Below are 19,429 nucleotides of genomic sequence, written 5' to 3'. Positions count from 1 at the left end.
CTCGTCACGTCATATGCTGACGACACCCAACTGGTCGTCTCTATCGACAAAAACCGCACGGATACAGAGCTGCGATTTCAGAATTGTCTCACGGAGGTATTTCAGTGGTTGAATAAAAACCACTTGAAGTGCAACAGTGGGAAAACTGAAATCATACCATTGGGCCAGGATTTACTCTTCTGCCCGAAGGACTGGTGGCCCAAAGACTCAGAGGCCCCACCTAGTGCTGTGTCTTCTGCGCGCAATCTGGGCGTGCAATTTGATGCAACCTTATCCTTTGACGATCACGTCAGGATCCCGGCCGGTTGCTGTTTCAGACTCATTAAATCTCTAAAGAAATTTTTTGACTTCCTCCCCGTTGCTTCTAGGAAATCGGTTGTGGTAGCACTGATACTCTCCCGACTAGATTACTGCAATGGGTTGATGGCAGGAGTGAAAAAGTCCACTCTGAAGAAGTTGCAAAGTGTACAGCACGCGGCGGCAAGACTAGTGTTAAAACTTCCCAGGAAATCTTCAGCTTCAACTGCATTAAATTCTCTTCACTGGTTGCCACTGCATAAGAGAATCCTTTTCACACTCTTACTTACAGTTTTCAAATCCTTGAAAAATATAGGTCCCAAATACCTCGTTAATCGTTTCATTCATTATGATCCCGTACGATGCCTGCGATCCTCAGGGGCCAACCTTGCTAAGATCCCGAGGTACAAATACAAAACTAGGGGTGGAAAAACCTTCACAGTCCTAGCAGCAAGGGCTTGGAACAAACTGCCCGTAAATCTTAGACTGACCGAGACCGAATGTCTCTTTAGGAAACAACTGAAGACCTGGGTTTATCAGCAATCTGATACCTATGTGTTGGCAGCTATTTAGATCTTTCACCACTTGTCCCCTATACGCATGCTCAGCGCCAAGATGCTCCCTTCGGAGCAAAAGATTGCGCTTTACAAATATTCTAAATACAATAAATCTTTGAAAGAAGATACTAATTACAGGTGAAAGTGAAAAGGAAAACAGAAAAAGTCCCAACAAAGTTAGTTTGCAAAGTTCAAAATACATGATGTAGGAAAAGTTGACTACTGGTAGAGAGAAGCAGATAATTATTGTGTGCACAACCCTTCCATGAAAAAAATCGATGTGGGCTAGAAGCAGGCCTCTTTTTAGTCCTGGCCCCTGGATATACCTCCATAAAAAAATTGTTGTCTAGATATTTTCATTTTTGATTTTTTTTTGTATCATTTGAGAAGTAATTTAGCTTGGGTAGACATTGCTAATCCAAGCTAAATTTTTCTTGCCGACATTTTTTAAAATCGCGGATGTGAAGATGGCCGACTAAGTGGACTTGCTTGATCAGCGCTCCGGCAATCTGGAACCAATGGACCCCCCCCACTCACCCCAGTTTCACAGATTGCCCCCAGGCACAGCAGTGATCGACTGACGGAGTTCCCCATCTGGTGCACTAACTGGTGGGGGCTTGTGGCCTCGTCTGTCGCGACTTTGGATGCTTGCGGAGTGCAGTCTGGAGTGGCCTACCTTGCCGAGTCCCCGAGCGGGGGAGGTGGTGAGACCAGACTAGAGTCGGAGTTACAGGCTGAAGCCGTAGAGGTGAGGGGTGGAGCGTCTGAAAACCAGGGTCGAGATTGAGTCCAAACACAGCTGGTGAGGACCAGTGCAGAGCTCTGCTCCTTGGCGTGGACCTGCCACGCAAATTGACCCATGACCCACTTAGATCGATGTGCCATAGGAGGGGGGTAAGAGTGATGCGATCCCCCTCCTCCCCTACACTATGTGTTTATGAGAGGTGCTGCCTCCGGTGTTATTTCGTTGAAGTGAACCTTTACCTGGGGGTTGGGGGCTCTGGGCGCCAGGAATTGTCTGTACTGCGGCAACAGTACTGCTCCATGCTTAGTATAAGTTTTGTGACTGGCACCTAAGTATTTTCCAGTGCATGGCATGTAACTGAAACACTCACATAGTGTGTAAAGTGGTCAGGAGTAACCACTAATCTCAAAACCTACAATGGTGGGACAGTGAGCTCGACCTCTGGAGTGGAATTTATATTTAGTGACTTTCCTCTTGATTGACTGATTTCTTATTTGTGTTGGCTTGGGGAAGGGGTGGAAGCTTCTGACCTGCTCTTGCAACCAGATACGAGAGAGAGCTGTAACTCCTCCAACTAAACCCGAGCACTTTATTGGGAGACTATTACCTTAACCTGGTGCACACAGCAGATAGCAATTCAGTATAGAGCTTTCTGATACTGGAGAGTCCTGCGTTGAGCTAAATCCCCAATTGAGTATCAGATGACTAATAAAGGAAGACCTGTATGCTGCCAAAACATAAAGGGGGCTCGGGTGCAGCCTCAAAGACGCACAACACTATTGAAGAGAGCATAGCTAAGATGGCAGAGACTGGGATCACAAATGATATAGGCGCGGAAGGAGAAATTACTTTCCCGCCCAATATAGACATTAAAAACTTGATTCTGGGAGGGAATAAAACTATCACTGAAAAAACAGACGGTGTGGCAGTTACAGTGTCTCCACTTCGGCAGGATATCAACAAACTTTGTGAGTGCGTTAAAGACCTGGGTTCCAGAACTAATACTGTGGAGGAACTATTGAGCATACATGCAAGTCACCTGAGGGATCAGGAAAAACATATGCAGCAACAGGAAACGAAGGTTGCAGACTTGGAGGATTGATCTAGGGGCAACAATGTGAGCATTCTTGGATTTCCGGAGGGAACAGGGACAACACCACTTGAGCTGTTTTTGTTGGGGTGACTCCCTAAAGTTCTACCAGGATTAAATGTGGAAGGGAAGTTATACGTGGATAGAGCTCATAGAACTTCTGATGGTAGACCTAAACGTGGTGCACCCCCATGCATGCTGATAGCATACATGTTGCGATATAAAGATAAAGTGGGTATATTGGCAGCAGTGTGTGCACAGGGGAAAATAGAGTATATGGCAACAGAAATTTTTTATCTAGATTGTGGCATTGCTACTCAAAAAACCCATAAATCTTTTATGGAAGTTAAATAGAAAGGTAGGTAAAAAGGATGGGATTATGCCTTGTTGTCTTCAGGGTGCTTAAATATTGACTAACAGGGAAGAGGTACTTTTTTGAACAACCGGAGGAAGCTATGCAGTTTCTAGATGATCAGAGATAATTAGCAGATGATGAAAGCTAAATTGGTTCCATGTTTCGATACTGATGGAAGAAGGGAGGAGGGGTGACATTATACTAGGTTAACGAGGGGTGGCATGTGAAAAACCAGAATATGAGACCAGAATATGTGTTAGCCAGAGCTGAGATGTGTAAGCCAAGTGAATTGCTCTTGGGATGCCTGTTGTTAATGGCGTTGCTGCCCACAGGAGATCCTATATTTGGAATGCCAGGGAATATCAGGCTGTAAAAGGGAAGTCTGTGTTATTGTTGAGGGGGAGGAAGACACTTATTGTATTAGTTGTGGTTACTAAGTTGGTGTAGGCCGTACGTGTGGAGGGAGGGAAAGTTCAATACCTCATGCATACATTAGGGGGGAGCGACTGCAATTTAAAAAGTATTACTTGCTGCAACTGATGATGCAAGTACATGGGTTGATTAACATAACTATACATGGAGGTGAGAATCCTATCATTGAATGTTAAGGGGATTCATAATCCCATTAAGCATAAAAAATGGTCCTATGCTCGTAGACAGCAAGCAAAAATAATCATGCTACAGAAGACACACTTGTTAACCTAGGAGGCTGAAAAACTACGAACTAGGTGGGGCAGGAGATACTGGTATGCAAGCTTCACTTCCTCAGCACTATGGGTGCTGGTATGTGTGGATAATAGTATTCCATTGCAAGTGGCTACGGAATCGAAGGCTTCAGATGGATAATGTGTGGGAGTGGTAGGGGAAATTGAAGGCAAGCTTACAGTACTTATTACATCAGATGCTCCTAATGTAGATACTCCCATTTGAAAGATTGACGAGTAATTGGCACCTTATGCCCACTATCTGGATGGGGGACTATAACTGTGTGCTAGACAGGGAGCTGGATAGCTCCAGGCAGGTAACGTGGCCATTAGATAGAGCATCTTTGGCACTATTAGAGAGTCTGGACACGTTAAATTTAGTGGAATTATGGAGGGCAGTCCAAGGCCAAATAAGGGGATATTATTTCTACTCCCCACCACATGGTACATTTTCTAGAATTGATTAACTGTTGATACATCCAGGACAGACTACTGAATATACGGTGTTATGACACTTTGATCGAATGTTATCAGATCATGCCTCCTTGGTGTCTATGATGCGGGCAAGTATATGTGATCCCGCTACCACATCGGAGATTTACAACTCATGCATTACATGATCAGTCATATAGGGAGATGATCCATGAAGTGGTGGGGGAGTTTTCGATATTAACACTGGTTAAGTCTCTTTATCTGGATTTCTATGGGAAGCTTTTAAAGTTACTATTAGGGATAACTGTAAGGCTACCACTTATGGGGTATGTTGATTATTGATACACACTGTGTATCACCTACAGATGTGATCTGGGAAGAATAAAGCAGATTGCAGGGGGAACTTGAGGAGGCACAGGAAACTTTGGCCCACCATGATTTTTAGACATATACTGAGAACCAATGTGAACAGATGGACACACCGGGCCGGTTACTAGCTTGGTTAACTGAGAATGGGAAAAGAATCCAGTGGTCACAATAAAGGATAGACAAGGAGCCACCCTCACAACACATGAAGATACGGCGATTCGCAGATGCGGAGGGTATGATGGCAATTTTGGATGAAGCCGGGTTGCAAGTGGCCGATAATGAGATGCAGAAAGCACTAAATACCCTGATAGATGAATCTTACATACGATGGGTTATCAACCAAATGAGTATGGAATATGTTGATTTGTTATGTAAACAGTTATTAAACATGTACTGAGAGGCATTTTAACAAGGGGTGCTTACCGCTACATTGAGAGGGATGCATATATAGTGATTTTATCCAAAACAGGGGGAGATGTGTCTGAGTGTGAATCATACCGTCTGTTATCGATGATTAATGTTGAGGCCTAAATTTTAGGAAAGACCTTGGCCCACCGCTTGGCTAGGGTGGCTGGGGGACTAGTCCCCCTGATCAGGCAGGCTGGATGTACTACCACCTCTAATATACGGAAAGCATATGTTATAATGAAGCAGATCCAAAAAGGGGAAGAAACTTGAAGGTTTACAAGTTTGGATATGCATAAAGCATTCAATACTGTCGATAAGCGATTTATGATGTGTGCACTAAGGCGGTATAATTTAGGAGACACATATTTAAAATGGATACAAGTACCTTACACTAATAGTTGAGCCAGGGTGAAGGAGGGAAATAGGATTTTGGATAGTTGGTCGGTGGAACTGGGGACCAGGCAAAGTTGTCCCCTATCACAGTTGACTTTTGTGTCGGTGATTGAACCTCTGGCGAGGCTGATACGATCTCGGCATGAAGGAGAGGGAGTACTGATAGGTACTAAAAGGAAATTATTACTTTGTATGCTCATGATATATTGTTGACTGTACGAAATCCTGAACACACATGGCTGATGGTGTATAATACTCTCAAGGAGGTGGGGGTCCATTCAGGATTAATTTTAAACACAGATAAATCTGTTATGTATCTAATATAGTCACCTGGCTTGGGCGACAAATGTGTCTCTGGCATATGCCTACAGAGAGCTCCCATTAAATATTTGGGAGCGCATTTGAGCTCAAACGTCACTGATATATATGACGCCAATGTGGGCGCCCTACTAGAAAGTGTGGAATGCAGTGTCCGACAATGGTTAAAGTTTCCTCTGTCACTAACGGGATGAATAGCGATTAGCAAGATGATTCTATCACCCCATGTATTATATCTTCCACAGCATATGCCAATGCAGATTCCAGACACCTGCTTTAGACGCTTAGATGAACTGCTTTGATAATCATACTGGGGTGCAGGAACAGTGAGTAGTAAGCTAAAGGTGTTGCAGTTGCTTTGGGATAGCGGAGGGCTACAGGCCCCACATTTTAGAAATGATTACCAGGCCTCTCAATTGCAGCATGTAACTAGTTGGTTCATGGACCAGTGTTCTGACACTGTAACAAATATGCTGGTGAGACTGGTTAAGCCGGGTGGACTCCTGGCACTGCCGTCTGTTCATAATAAGAGGAGGAGGCTGCTCCGATTACAAATTTGTACTTTATTGGATATATGGGAACAAATACGAAAGATAAAAATGACACTGATATATATTTGCAACAGCTCATACCATGGTTGACCGACATCAGTCCCATGTTGCCAGTGTTCTTGCGGCAGGGAGGGAGGATAAAATTCCCCATATACTAGGAGATCTATATGAAGATGGCCATTTGATGAGCTATGCCACCTTCTGTGCTAAATGGGATATGTGGGAGGAGGTTTCCTTGCATACACCGGACTGGCATCAGCAATCCGTAAAGCTTGGGAAGGATTCCCGCAGGAAACAGATACGCATGTCATTAATCAGGCTTTACCGGATATGGAAGGAGATTGCAGGCTTATCACTAGGTTATACCTATTACTTCTGCCTAAGAGTACACCCCATATGGGTACATTACGATTACAATGAGAGGCGGATATTGGGGAAATGTTGTGGGACAGGGAATGGAAAGATGTTTTAAGAAATTGCAAGAAGGTATCACACAGTGCAAGGCAGAAATTGATACACTATAAATGTATACATAGAGACTATGTTTTACCAAGCTGAATACACAAGGTGGATCCTACTACACCAGATTACTGTCCCAAATGTAAACATGATACAGGTATATATATATATATATATATATATATATATATATATATATATATATATATATATATATATATATATATATATATATATATATATATATATTCACTGAAAAAAACCATAGGTTTCAGGGGCGTTATAGTTAGTTGGACTTTTCACTCGTACAAAACCATTGAAATTCCCCCGTTATAGTTAGTTCAGCTAACTATAACTCGAGCGCCCGCAATACACTGTTGATGACGTCACATATTACATCACTCATGACATGGTCAGTAACATCACTCATGACATCACTGATGACATCTCAAATGGCATCACTGGTGACATCACTGATGACATCATCCAGTGAATGTGTGTTTTTCTGAAAATTACATATGTTTTACATAAGTATATCTCAAGGTCGATGGAAGAATAAATGGGTATATAAGTGTCTAAATGGATGATTTGTTTTTGAAAAATTGATTGGATAACTGACTGATTAAGTGTATCTTAGTGAATACATGGCTTAGTGAGTAATGTTTAAATATGTAAATATCTGTATCAGTCTCTCACTTTGTGTATAAGTGGCTGCATGGGTTGGTGAGTAGCTACATGAGTGTCTATATAGGTTATTAGTTGGTTTTTTAAGTATCAGTATGAGTGTCTGAGTGTCTGTATGGTTCGGTGGGGGGTATTACGTAGTGCATAGGTGCATGAATGAGTGACTCACTGTTTGTATGTGTTGAAGACCGCATGTGTGCAGGACTGTAGGGTGGATGAGTGTGTGCATGGGTGTGTTAGTGAGTGAATGACTGTCTCAATAGTGTCTTTATGTGGAACTACATATGTTTTAAACTAGTATATGTGACTATTGGTGTATATAAGTGAGTATATGTGAGAGTGAGAGATTGAAAGAGTTCCTGTATGAATAAGTATGTGTTTCTATAAGTGATTGTTTAAAAGACTAAGTATGTGTAAGTTTCCGTAGAAGTAAGGGTGGTGGTGTGTGTATAACTGTATATGCAAGTAAATTGATGTTTGATTCTTTATTAGCATGAGTGACTATGTGTGTGAGTAACTCTATGGATGAGTGGTGTTGTGTAACAGGATGTATAGGTGTATGAGTACATATGATGAGTGAGTACATGTATGAGTGACTGTATAGGACTGTTGGTGAATGAGTGAATGTGTATGTGGATCTTAGAATTACTGAATAGGTTGTTGTAACTGGTATTGGTATGTCAATTGTTTTGAAAATTTTAGTTTCTATTTTTGAATGTGTGTATCAAAGGTTATATTAGGGGGAGAGGAGGTCTGCCACTCTATCACAAGGATGATGTCATCAGTGATGTCATCAGTGATGTCATTTGAGATGTCATCAGTGATGTCATGAGTGATGTCACTGACCATGTCATGAGTGATGTAATATGTGACGTCATCAGCAGTGCATTGCGGGCGTGCGAGTTATAGTTAGCTGAACTAACTATAACGGGGGAATTTCAAGGGTTTTGTACGAGTGAAAAGTCCAGCTAACTATAACGTCCCTGAAACCTATTGTTATTTCAGTGAATTTCTAAGGTTTTTTAAATGCTAATTCCTAACTATAACGTGCCTGAAACCTATGGTTTTTTCAGTGATTTTCAAAGGTTTTTTAAATGCTAATTTCTAACTATGCCTGCAGAGATAGGACATGTGAAGAAAGAAGAAAAAACGCACAGAAAGAAAAAAAGAAATGCAGAAAGAAGCAACAGAAGTCCTCAAAGACGAAGAAAAGTACAGGAAGAAGGATAACGTGCAGAAAGAACAAACAGAAGAGCAGAAAGAAGCCTTGTTGCAAAATCATCCTGTACCCTCAACTTTTTCAGACGGATACTGGGGGTAACTGAGTCTGACTAACCAGTCCTAGAGCCAGTGCTATGTTAAAAGACACTCAGAATACAGTGAAAAGACCTACATACACTAGGGAACACTATGCGTTGGGGTCCCCCTGTGGTTATCATGACCTCCTCTGTAAGGCCCTAATATATAATAGGGCAGGGGATTAAAACTACCTCTTAAAAAGCGCCACAGGGTGTGTTTGCACACGTCACCTCAGGCCCCGTCCCCTCCTTCCTCACTGTGTAAACACGCCCTGTGGCCATTTTAAGTTGGGAGATTAAGTCCCCTTGAATCCTAAGGGTCCCTAGGGTCTAACTAGACCACTAGGTACCTCCAGTAAGCTCCACAGAGCTGCGTTGCAGAGAGATGTAAAAAGGGGCACGGCCTAGACCACCTCTCTGCAACGCAGCGCAGTGGCGCTTACTGGAAGCACCTGGTGGGCTAGTTGGCCCCCAGGGTCCCTCAGGATAGAAGGGGAATTATTTACCCAACTTAAAACGCGCCACAGGGCTTGTTTGCACACGTTAACTCAGGCCCCGTCCCCTCCCTTCACCACTGTGTAAACACGCCCTGTGGCCATTTTTAGTTGGGAGATTAAGTTAATTTGAATCCTGAGGGTCCCTAGGGTCCAACTAGCCCACTAGGTACCTCCAGTAAGTGCCACAGAGCTGCGTTGCATAGAGGTGTAAAAGGTGGCGTGGCCTCAGAACACCTGTCTGCAACGCAGGTCCCTGGCGCATACTGGAGATACCTGTTGGGCTAGTTGGCCCTCAGGGACCCTCAGTATTGAAGGGGAATTAATTCCCCAACTTACAACTGGCCAGGGGGTGCGTTTGCAGAGTGCTGCAAGGAGGGGGCGTGGCCTCCGGCGTGATGCCGGTCTTTTATTTATTTTATTTTTTTAAGAAGGAGGGCTGTGTGGCCCCCCTTCTTTTTCTAATTTATTGGCCCTGGGGACCCCATCCCCCAGGGCCTGCACCCTAATTTTTTTTGTTGAAAAAAATAAATTTGGCCCTCCCAAGGCCTTAATCGGCCCCGGGGCCCCCAACCCCCGGGTCAGGGCCTTTTTTTTTTAAAATTCTTCCGCAGGGGGGCTGCTTTGCCTCCCTCCTCAGGCCATTTATGGCCCCGGGGACCCCATCCCCCGGGGCCAGCCTTTGTTTTTTATTATTTTTAAAAAATATATATTTATAGAAACACCTAGGACATGCTGGACAAACCGTATGTACCTATCACCATGACGATTTGCGCGATATTCATTAAAAGGCGACTATGCATACAATGAATCCACGTGGAATGTATTTACACCGCTAGTGAAGCTCTGACGTGTCTGACGCCCTACCGTGCCTAATCCCCGCGCCCCTGCCGGTGGGTACTCTACAAGTAGACACCCTTGTCATTTATTTATATAAACATGGGTAGCTATTGACGGGCACATTTAATACACACGCACACCAAGCCATTCAAAGGGGATTCGACAAAAACTCGACCAAACTATGCAAGAAACACCCCTCACGGTTAATAAAACACACATCCACCGCCAGATGTGTAATACTTTTTATTTTACTCTCTGGAAAGGAGACGAACCTCACTTGAGAGTCACAGCGTGCTCCTGGCTGAGCCCAATGCTGTGTTACACCCACCAGTGCCCGCCGAGTGCCACACACCTCTGTGTTGTATTCCACCAGCTAGTGCATATGCTATGACACTCTCTAGCCCATGTGCACTGTAACACCACCCCGTGAAAATGTCATGCCACACTTGCCTTCGCACGGGTTATATAGCCCCATCTAACGTGCCTTCCTCGATGCCTATGTTATAACGCACAGCGCTATGCCATACATATTACAATCTGGGATCCATATCTTTGTCACATTGCATATGCAACGTTACACCCCCAGCACATATTTTATATTACAACTTTAGAGACTAGTTAGGCTACACAACACTGCCCTGTGTATATTACACTCCAAGGCGCATATCGCATAGCACGCGTTAGTGCCTGTGCTATCTCGCGCTCTCCAATGAATCTGTCATTGCGCACAATGTATTGCATATTATATTTCACGCCCCAGTTCATCTTATATCACACTTTTTGGTGCATAGTTTATACCATATACTATATCTAGTTTTCATTTTCAATCGTGCTCTCAGGACTAAGTTCTATATAACACTGCGTCCACCTACCCTTTTCACGGGCATTAAATTTTGCGATGGGGGTGGAGGGTCAGGGGGTGTTTCTGCCAAGTGAGCCCGGAGTCACAGTCACAAACGTCCTCTTCTTCCTGAATAAAAGTGAGATTATGCTGCATACTTGTTCATATTTTAAGTAGTTCGCACAGACACACATTTTAAAGACAATAAAGTTCCTAATACCCACCTTCTCTGAACAGTTAGCTTGCTGCCCCATCCCCCTCCTCCCTATCCTCTGTTGTGTTAATCCATGGACTAGCCTCCTCCCTTCTGCCATGCATGGTCTGATGTGCTGCCACTGTCCTCAATTTAGTATGATGTACCAGTCCACTCCTCCTGCCCTCCATTGCCCAATTCTATGCCCCATCATTGACCTCCTGCTTAAACTCTGTGCTTAGCTTGCTGCCCCTATTCTCCTTCCCCCTGCCCTCCGATGTCTTTGTGCATGCCCCTGCTCCATCCTTTTTGCCCACCATGTTCCATGGACCTGCCACTCCTATCTACTCTGAGTGTTCTGTTGAGCTGCCACTCCCCTCCCACCTGCCTAGCATTGTCAGATGACTGTAACCTGTCCCTGCCACCTCCACCCTGCTTGTCCACATGCCATGCCCCTATCCCCTTCCTCCTGTCCTCCATGGTCCATTTTACTGCCACACCCTTCTGCCCTCCCTGGTCTGTTGTGCTGCACCTGCTCCTCCTGCCTGCCCCGCGCGGTCTGTTGTGAGGCCCCTTCCCCTGAACTCTCTTGTCTGTGCCCAGGTCCTGACCCTCCCTTCTATCCTCCATGGTCCTTTGTGCATGCCCCTGCACCCTCCTTCTTGCCCATCATAGCCATTGTCCTGCCACTAACCCTCCCGCTTGCCATGCATGGTCTTCTGTGCTGCCATTACCCCTCCCACCTTCCCTGTGTGGTCAGCTAGCTGCCCCTGACCCCCTCCCACCTTCCCTCCATGGTCTGTGTGTATGCCATCATAGTCTCATTGTTGCTCTCCATGGTGTGTCTTGTTTCTAGTGCCCATCCTGCCTGACCTCCATGGTCACCTTGCTGCTCCTGCCCTGCCCCCTTGCCCCCAGCACTCTGTTTCCATTTGCAGACCCCTATTCCCTTTCTCCTGGCTTGTCTGTTCCATTGTAATGCCCCTGATCCGTCCCTGCTGCCCTTTATGGTCTGTTATGCTGCAGCTTTCTCGCCTGTCTGTCCATTATGGTCAGCTAGCTACCATTGCCAGCTAGCAACCATTTTGAACTTAGTAAGAGGGAGATTTTGAAAAAAAAAAACAGGGGTATTGATTCTCTACTTTGAGTTACATTGAAAAAGAGGAGATTGTAGACAGGAGACAGATCAAATAAAGCCCATTTGAGCTTAAAAACATTGGATGTTTCCTGGCTGAAACGGGTCTGTTGGCATGTATGGTTGTACTACCACTGCCTCTTCCTTCTGCCCACAATGGTTTGTTATATTGCCACAGCATCTCTTGCCAGTCCTGTATTGTTGGTTTGTTGCCCCTGCCCCCCTTTCCACTGCCCTCCATAGTCTGTTGTGCTGCCACTGCCCTTCCTGCCTGTCCAGTGTGATCAAATTGTTGCCTCTGCACTCTCATACCTGCCTTCAATGTTCAGATTCTGTGCCCCTGGCCTCTGCCTCTCAACAGTATCCCAATGAACAACTAGATTGCTAACATTCTATATTTATTACAAAAGTGTGGAACGCCTGACGTCATCTTCATGTAATCAAAACTGTAATACCTAGAGCATTTCCTTTAGAAATTACATATATGAGAGTGTCTTATTTGCATCGAAATTATGGTCAGTGCTCTAAAAAACTAAAATAAGGACATATTTTCTGAGTTTTCAAATAGCGACAAGGAACTTTTAAATTATTTGTAATCTTTATGTTTTTTTATCCAGTTGACCACTTGATTAAATGTTGCACCTAGGGGAGAGGATGTGGTGTTACTTCCAGAGCTGCAGACTTTGCAACTGGGGAACCAGGTTGGAGTTTCTGCTTCAGCTCAACATTCTGTGATTCTGGTCAAATCACTTAATCTCCCCATGTCTACAACCAAAATTAATTTGATCTTGTGTGATGCAACCAATGCTCATGTAAAGCACCCCAATACCTGACAAGTCTGCACTATATAAAACTGTAAATACACAAAAAATAAGTGTTTTGCACACTTCTGTCATTGGGCTACATGTGGGCTACATCTGGGTGATATTTGTGCTGCATTTGGGCTCTTTTGTCTCTGGTGGCCATCCTGGGAGATTTATTTGTTATGAAGTTTCCTAATTTCCTCATTTACTGCAGTCTCCTCAGTAGGAAATGCTTTCAGTTTTTTACTTTGATTCCATCAAGAAGGTATTCAGATATGTCACACATTTGCCATAAATTCTGAATGTTAGCACTCTAGTTGCTCATTAGATCACTGTAGTAAAGCTACTGCTCACCACGGAAATCTGCTGCTGGTATTAAAAGTGCATGTTTCAGTCTGCATATCAGAATGTTTTTTTTATAAACAACTTTTTATTAAATCTTTAGAAGGATCGCACTTGGCGCAGTACACAGCTGTTTTGCCTACAACCATATAGGCCGGCAGCCATTAGACACGAACACCATAGGGCAAGGGCCCAGGAAATCAGAGGGCATGCCATATCTCAAGTGTAGAGGTACATGCAATCTCAACCACGGACACTCTCCCAGGCAGCTCTATGTCTACCAATACCTTTACAGCAGAAGAACAAGCAATAGCACTTGCCGGTGCGTCAGGGAGCAGCGGCAGATGAAAAGGCCCCAGCCGCGCCCCATGCAGGCCCCCTTTCTAGTACGATGCAGAGTTCTGGGAGGGCAGCGGGATGTCCCGACCGTGGCGTATTGCCACCATAACTACGCCTAGTGCCATGTCGTCCTAGTCTCAGCCGCGCACAACCGGGCCAGGCAGCATGCCCCCCCAGGTGGCCCCCACTCCCGAGGACCGCCCCCAGGGAGACACCCCACCCCGCACTCATGCCTCCCCAATCACCCAGCAAGAACATCCAAAGTAAAGACGAGCTCCATCCTCGCTGGACTGATCATGGCAAAGGAAGGACGCGCAGCTAGGCGCCCCAGACATACCTCTATATCGCCGCATGCGAACCCTTCAGAACAGTCCCTAAATAGGAGACCAACTGGAAAAATAATAACAATAATGGTAAAAGGGAATTAAATAACGTAAAAGAGAAAAGGAAAAGAAAAGGAGGAGGAGGGTGGGAAAAGGAACGGAAAGAGAGGGGCTGGGGTAGAGCGAGGGGGGGTCGACGGGGGGGAAGGAATGTCATCAACACTATCCTCAGTCCATGGAGGCTGGGAGGGCCCAGTATTTCAAAGGCAGGGGTCTCCCCCCGCTCAGAGGGTGGCAGAGGCTAACCCAAATCACCCATCATTTAGCGACCCCCAGAAGCCCCCTGGATCCGCGGGACACAGCGCATCATCGAAGAGCCGCATGGCCCGAAGTCGTGGTGGTTGCAATCGAGCATGTTCCAAGCGCCCTAGGTGGTCCACCAAAGGCTTCCAGAGTTTCTCGAAGTGAGTGTCGTGGAACTGAAGATGTGCCGTGAGCAGCTCCATCACCACCACATGCCACAGGCGAGTGAACCATACGTTTATGGAGGGTGTCTCCGCCTTTTTCCAATAGAGGGCCACCGTCTGCTTGGCAGCACTTAGCATGTGGAGGCTCAGGTGCCGATCACGACCCGTCATGGCTCGCGTGTTCGCTGGTCTGAGGCCCAGTACCACCACCAACGGGTCCGCAGGCAGGGGGTATCCCAGAACCCGTTTGATATGGCTTAAAACTTCCTTCCAAAAGATAGCCAGGAGGGGGCATGTCCACCAAATATGGATAAAGTCACCCAGTGCCTGCGTGCAGCGCCAACATAGGGGGGATGTCGTGGGGAACATTTTCTGAAGCCGGGCAGGGGTGTAATACCATTGAGTCATCACCTTGTAGGCCGACTCCTGCTGGGGAATGCTACGTAAGATTTTCGGAATATCCCTCCAGAGCCTGGCCCACTGAGGGGGAGTAACACCTGAGCCGGGAACAGTCTGCCAACGCAGTTGGTAAGGGTGGGTGTCCGGACGCTGTGACCGCTGTAGCACCCCGTAGATGCGGGAAATCAGTCCCTTATACGCCCCAAACGTGCGGGCGAGCTGTTCGAACGGGGTGAAGGGTCGCGTGGCTGCCCGAGTCAAGGAGAAGCCCTGAATCCAGTGCCGAAGCTGGATATACTGGAACTTGTTGCTGTCCTTCAGCCCGAATTCTAGCTGGCATTGGGCAAAGGATTTTAGACCACCGCCCGCGAAGAGATTCCCAATCGTTCGACATCCAGTTTCCGTCCAATTCGCAAAGTAGGGCAAACGACACGCCGGGGGGAACTGCGGGTTACGTGCAATCGGGGTGTGGGGGGACGGGAAGGTGATAAGCCCCCGGCGAACCGACACTCTATCCCAGATCTCCAGGACCGTCTTGGTGGGTACGGCCATATAAGCGCTACGATGGCGCGCCTCCCGGGGCAGCCAGGCATGGTCCCACAATGGACGGCAAGTGACAGCCCGATCCATGTGGAACCACACCTTTTCGCTCTCCCATGCCCCCCATTCCAGGACATATCGGAGATGCGACGCCCAGTAATACTCGAGGAGGTTCGGGCAGGCAAGGCCACCCCTATCACGGGGAAGCATCAAGAGCTTATTAGAGAGGCGCGGCTTCTTTCCGCCCCAGATAAAGGCCACCAATTCGCGTTGCAGTCCCTGTATCTGATGTTCCGGGATCGGTGTCGGCAGCGTCTGGAAGAGGTAGAGGATCTTCGGCAAAATCGACATCTTTACCGTATTAAGTCGCCCGAGCCAGGAAAGCGGTAGGGCCTTCCACCCGCGCAGGTCCTGCTGGACCGAAAGCTTGTACTCCTGCCAATTAGCCTGCGTCCAAGTGGCCAAATCTGGGGTCAAATTGAGGCCCAGATAGCGCACGGACTCAGTCGCCCATTGATACGGGTCAGTTGCTTGGAGCGATCGAAGCTCCTCGGCCGGGATCGAGATATTGAGGGCCCAAGATTTCGTATGGTTGATTTTAAGCCCGGAAGTGCGCTCAAAGTCTTGGAGTAGCCGATGTAATGCTGGTAACGAACGCGACGGGTCAGATAAAGTAAGGAGAAGGTCGTCTGCGAAGAGAGCGATCTTATGTTCCACCCCTCGAAGCGATATACCCCGGACGTCGGGAGCCCGTCGCACCATGATTGCAAGAGGTTCTATGATCAGCGCAAACAGCAGGGGCGACAGGGGGCAGCCCTGCCATGTGCCCCTGCAAATGGGGAAGGCCTGCGTGAGCTGTCCATTCACGCGCACTCGAGCCACCGGCGAAATATAGGGGGCCATGATGCGCGCCACCATCCTCGGGCCCAGGCCCACCTTCTGCAAAACCGCCCGCAGGAACGAACAGTCCACTCGGTCAAACGCTTTTTCGCCGTCGAGCGAGAGTAAGCAGGCAGGAATCCCCCAATGTTTAGCTTTCCCTACGATGTGCGCCACTCAACGCACATTATCAGCCCCTTGACGGTGCTGGATAAACCCCACCTGGTCCGGTTCAATGAGGTTGGGCATGTGAGCACTAATCCTCTTGGCCAAAAGCTTAGTGTACAGTTTAAGAACCGTATTTAGCAGGGCAATGGGCCGATAGGAGGAGCAAAGGGTATGGTCCTTCCCGGGCTTTGGTATGAGGGCTATTTCGGCCATCGCCATGTCCAGTGAGGGCCCCGTCCGCTCGTCAAATGAATTAAAGAGCCGGAGAAGATACGGCTGTAATTGCGGCCAAAAGGCGCGATAGAAGGACACCGGCAGCCCATCCGGGCCCGGTGCCTTTCCCAGCGGAAGATCACTCAAAGCGCCAGCCATTTCCGCCGAGGTGATGGGAGCTTCCAGAAGCTCAGACTGACTCGCACTCAACGGATCCCAAACACAGGCGCCCATGGTAGACGGGATCAAATCCGCCCTCGGTGGGTCGGTGGTATACAAGGTCGCGTAGAAGTCCTGAAACTCCTGCAACTTGTCCAATTCCGTGACAGCCCACGACCCGTCCGCCCTCCGCAGCTTCGCAACATGGGTCTTCGCTGCCCGCGTACGCAGGCGTCGTGCCAAAACCGTGCCCACCTTATCTCCCCCGACGTAGTATCGCTGCTTAAGCGCCAGCAGGGCCCGCTCCGCCTTGTTCGTCCGATGCGCCCGGAGCTGGCCGCGAAGGATCGCCAGGCGTCTTTTATGCGCCGCCAGCGGCCGTTCTTGGTCCATTTTTTCCAGCGTCTGGACCTCCCGTGTAAGCTTGGTCTCATAGAGCAGCGCCTCCCGCGCCCTTGCAGCAGCGATGGCAGTGAGAGTACCCCTTATGGTAGCCTTGAACGCGTCCCACAGGAGGGGAAGTGGGTCCCCGGGAGATCGTTCGCCTCGAAATACGCTAGAACGGCCGCCTATATTTCCTCCTTGTACACCGGGTCCCGAAGGACGTGGTCCGGAAACCGCCACCTGAAGGAGCGCGGAGGACCAGTGCGGCGCTCGCGTAGACACAGTTCCACGTGGGCATGATCGGATATGGAGATGGTCGAGTGCGCCGCCGCAGCCACATCCCCAAGCAGGGCATGGGAGACCAGCAACATGTCTATACGAGAGTAGGAGCAATGTGCATGTGAATAGTACGTGTAATCGCGCCGGCCCGGTGAGTGGTATCGCCAGACATCAACCAGGGTTAAAGCCCCTAGGGCGTCTTTGACCGCCGTAGACATGGCCCCCACCCCGTGGAAAGCCCCTCCACAGCGATCAAGCTCCGCATCCCACACCAAGTTAAAATCACCGCCCACTACGAGGTCCGTGTTCACCGGCTCAAGGTGTTCCCTGATCAGCCTGCGCAGAAAAGCATCTTGACCCTGATTGGGAGCATAGAAGTTGCATAAGGTAAGCGCGCGATGACCCCTCTTGACCTCAACCTGCAAGAAACGGCCCTCGCCATCCCTAACCACCTTGGCAGCACCCGGGGTTATCCCTGCCCTGCAGAGGATAGCTACCCCCGCCGTCTTGGTGGTAGCCGAGGCCCAGAACTGCCGAGGAAAGCGGGGGTGAGCCATGCGGGTGATATCTGCCCTAAGGAGGTGAGTCTCCTGGAGAAGAATTATGTCAGGGTTCTGGAGCAGTAGGTACCGCCATATTTGGCGGCGCTTGTTGGGAGAGTTAAGCCCCTTCACGTTAAGGGAGAGAATTTTCCAGCAAAGATCCGACGTCATAGCTCCAAAGCCATAAGGGAAGCAGCACGGTCTCCTATCATCCAGGCGCTAGCCTGACCCCCCGCCAAAGGGGCACCCAGGGGAAGGGAGGAAGGGGGGAGGAAAAGGGCCAAAGGAAACAAAACAAACCATGTAAACACAGAGACGGCCAACATGGCCAACTTGTCCTATTCCAGTCCAGGGAGTAGCCAGGCACTACGGCACAAGCTGTCCCGGAGATGTCACTCTCCCATGGATAGGCGTGGGGGTTCGTCATCGCCAGACCAGGAAACCAAATCAGAAAGGCCCGCTCCGGGCCGCCGCCTCCTCGGGAAAGATGAAGTTCCAGCAACAGGCAAAAGCTCGCAGCCAGCCACGTCACCAGGAGCAGGCAAGCAGAGTCCTCCTGATGGGCCATAGTCCGATCCGACAGAAGGTCTGCTCAACACCGAAGACCGATTCCAACTAGGGGTGGCCCCCCTATGGGGCCTCACTTGAGGGGAGATGCTTGTGAGCTTGACAGTGACGGGCCCCCTTCCAGGGACTTGATGTGCTGGATGATATCCTGCTTGTCCCGGGACGCCCTGCTGCCATCCGGGGAAGAAGGGCGGCGAGATCGTCGCACGGTGGACCACTGTGGCTTCAGCGGAGTTCTGTGGTCAGCAGGTCGCCGCATGGGGCTAGCCGGCGGAGAGTCCGGAATTTGGAGCAATTGGGCCGCCTCCCGATAGGAGCGCAACACCCGGCGCTTGGATTCCCATTGGAACATGATGGCGAAGGGGTGCCCCCACTGGTAGCGAATATTAATCTCCCGCAACTTTTCTGTGATGGGCCTGAAGTCTCTGCGGCGCCTGAGAGTCGTAGGAGCCAGGTCTTGAAACAGCTGTATGGACATGCCTTTGTAGTGAATTGTGGGTTTATCTCTGGCAGCTTTGAGAATCGCCTCCTTCTCAACAAAGAAGTGGACCCGCGTCAGGATGTCCGGGAGGAGTCCAAGCCGTCCCGCTGGTCCCGAGACCCTGTGCGCTCGATCCAGAGTCGTCTCCGCGGATGTCATGGAGCAACTCCGCCACAAATGTCATGATATCCGTGCCTTCCGCCCCAGATGGAACACCCCTAATGCGGATGTTGTTCCAGCGCCCCCTATTTTCCAAGTCCTCCTGCTTGATCTGGAGCTCAACGTGTTGTTCCTCCAGGGTCGCCAACCGCTGCCACAGGTGTTCCTGATCCTCTGTGCGAGCATCCAGGGTCTTCTCCATGTCGTCCACTCTACCGCCCA

This window comes from Triturus cristatus, chromosome 4_1 (assembly GCF_964204655.1).
Source record: "Triturus cristatus chromosome 4_1, aTriCri1.1, whole genome shotgun sequence".
Classification (NCBI taxonomy): domain Eukaryota; kingdom Metazoa; phylum Chordata; class Amphibia; order Caudata; family Salamandridae; genus Triturus; species Triturus cristatus.
Note: the sequence above shows the minus strand (reverse complement) of the source record.